The sequence below is a fragment of the Aethina tumida genome, chromosome 3 (genome assembly GCF_024364675.1).
Source record: "Aethina tumida isolate Nest 87 chromosome 3, icAetTumi1.1, whole genome shotgun sequence".
NCBI classification, from domain to species: domain Eukaryota; kingdom Metazoa; phylum Arthropoda; class Insecta; order Coleoptera; family Nitidulidae; genus Aethina; species Aethina tumida.
This window is the reverse complement of record NC_065437.1, coordinates 25,785,549-25,788,606: the sequence shown is the minus strand read 5'-3', so window position 1 is coordinate 25,788,606 and position 3,058 is coordinate 25,785,549.

The window sequence follows — 3,058 nt, the reverse complement described above, 5'->3', positions numbered from 1 at the left end:
GTACCTACATACTCATTTCAGGGGATACTTAATCTAGTGGTATAAGTGGTTTTTTATAAATATTTGCATGTATATTTTTCATACTTAAAAAATTACCCAGCATGTTTTCTTGCTTTACAACTGAAAAAAGTCAAAATCGGACAAAAAATACAAATTTTATGGGGGTATCCTGGTTTCAACGGGCCATGTATGCCTGTATATCTGAAAATGCAGCAAAACTTCATCTACCAATTATGAATATTAATTGAATATATAAAATAAATATATTTTAATAAAGTTTATCTTCATTTTTACACTTCATGTTATATCTAATATCAACATATTAACAACATTTTATCAGTTTCTGGAATAAAAAAATACTAGTTTAGATTAAAAACTAATTAATATGAGGAAGACAGAAATCCTTCCGCGTTGACTATTTCGGAGTTAAAATGTTCACTGTTGGAACTTTTTAACAATTTTAAGTGTCCTGAAATTTTTATTAAATTATTTAAATATCGTTATTTCTAAAAATGTGATTTATTTGGCATTGTGTATAAAAAAAACATTAAAATCAATGAAAGTAAAGGGCAAATGGTATAAATGGTGTTGTTGTTATAAAAAACAACTGAATAATCCTTTTGGAGCATAAATTAAATGCGTTGAATAACGTTAATGCCTTTTTTAATAATATTTCAATGATAGAGATAACGTATTAATTAATATTTAATTAATCAATAACAGCATCCTAACTTCTTGGTTTTTATTAATAAAAATATGACATTGCTTAAGTTATTGCCTCTAAGGACATTCAATGATCTTATGTGAATTTCTCAGGAATGTACATTCATTGATAGAGGCTATTCACTCTATTTATAAGTACTGCAGGTATTTGCGCAACAAATATTTAAACACTTTACTGGATTGTAAATCAATAAATGATTATTATAATACTTTGGTGCTATCAAACAATTGCGACAAAGTATAATACATAGTGATAATTTAGTTTAAAATGTATTACTATCGGGAATAATTCCGATAAAAAACTTAAAAACATTAATAATATAAAAATTTATATATATATTTATATATTAAATTTAAGAATTTAATTTGTTCCGATTAAATATAAAATAAAGCTTAATTAATTAATCTAAAACAATTAAGTTGATGTTTAATAAGAAAATTTTATGAAACTGATTTTTATAAATTTTAGTTGTTTAAATATAATATAAATTTAAAAAATAATTGATTCAATATATACTAACTATAAAAATGAACAACGTCAGGAACGCATTCAGATATTTTCATAAAATTTGGTATACAAGTAGGTACCTATTCAAATAAGAAATGATTAAAATTTGAGGTCAATCGGAAAACGGTTTTTTGTTTTTTTCTTGTCTTCATATCTTTAAAATATGTCAAGCGAACGTTTACTTAATTTTTGTCACAATTTGTGTTATTTCGTAATTTATACTAAATGGGGGCCTAGAGTTCGAAGAACAAACAGTTTTAACCAATTAAGCGAGTTTGATAGGTGGAATGGTGGGCTTGGATGAAGCAGAAATTTCATTTCGAGAAATAGTGCGGTGTTTGAACAGAAATGAGTGTTGTAATATGATGTTGGCAGTCGTGCAGTGAAGAAGGCAGAAGAGGTAGAGCAAGAGGTTCCGGAAGATCCAGAGCTACCACAGACACACTAAGAGGCAGGAGTTCAACGCGGATGTTGAATTTTTTGCCGATGGAGGTAGGCCAATTGGTATTCGATCTCTTTAATTCCGTATAAGGTCTTTTGGCCTACGAATTTTTCGTCCATTTTTGCACTTACTCCTACCAGCAAACCAACAGTGACATGATGAATGGAATCACATTGTGTTTAGTGGTGAATCACGCTTTTGCTTGGGCACTTACGATGGTCATGTGTTAGTAAGACAGCGTCTTGGTTTCTCGTTTTTCTGTGGAGAGTCATATTCATATCATGATGAGTTTAATGGTAATGGGTACTGTTGCTTATGTTAGTAAGACACCATTAGTTTTCATTAGTGGCAATATGACGTCCCAGCGATATGAGGTTGACATTTTGGAGCCTTATTTTCATAGCTATATAAGAAGAGATATCGGACTAATTTTTCAGTAAGATATTGTCCATCCACATATTGTCAGGAATACATTAAACTCACTGCCTTGGCCATCTAGATCTTCAGATCTTTCCCCAATCGAATATGTGGTGGATATGATGAGGCGACGCTTAAGGACTAATGAACTAAGACGTCAGATTCAGCTCGTGTGGGATGAGATACCACAAGAAAAAGTCGACAATCCCATCAGATCCATGCCACGACGCGTCAATAAGTGTCTTAATCAAAGAGGGGATCCGGCCCATTATTAGATTTTGACAATTTATGCTTTAAGATTTTTGTTTAATTTTTATACAATTATTATTCTGTAATAGGTTAATATTTTTCTAAAAAAAAATTGAATAAATCAATTATATATAGGTTTTGCCTTTTTTTTTGCTCGCATTATAGATATAAAAAGGCAAAATTTTACTAAAAAATCTAAAACTTTGTTCAAAATACAATCACAAAGAGTTATGGTTGATTTATATTTGAACTACCAGAGATCAGGATTAATTATTGTCGTCAGATAAGATAAAATGTTAATATAAGACAGTGTTGCGGTTCCATAAACGTAGTATGCAGTCCTTTCGCAAGGTAAGTAGTAATTTTTTTCATTTGTATATGTTAATATGTAAGGAAGTATTATTTTATATCTAGATTGATTTTTGTTGATTTATAATTATTTTAATTTTAACTTGATAATAAAATTCAAGAAATAATTCTCAGAGTCCCTTTTTGTAAGTTTAGTTTGCGTTTTTTGGATAATTAATTTGATAAAATAAGTACACTTAGAAGCTTTCAATTTTATTGAGTCACGTTTGTGAAATAAATATGGATGTAAATTATATTTTTGTAATTTTCATGTTGAATTATATACTGAACATTTTTACTTATCGAAGATTATTAGTGATATATAAATGAAAATAAAATATTAAATAATTTCCAGGGACAATTTTGCAAAA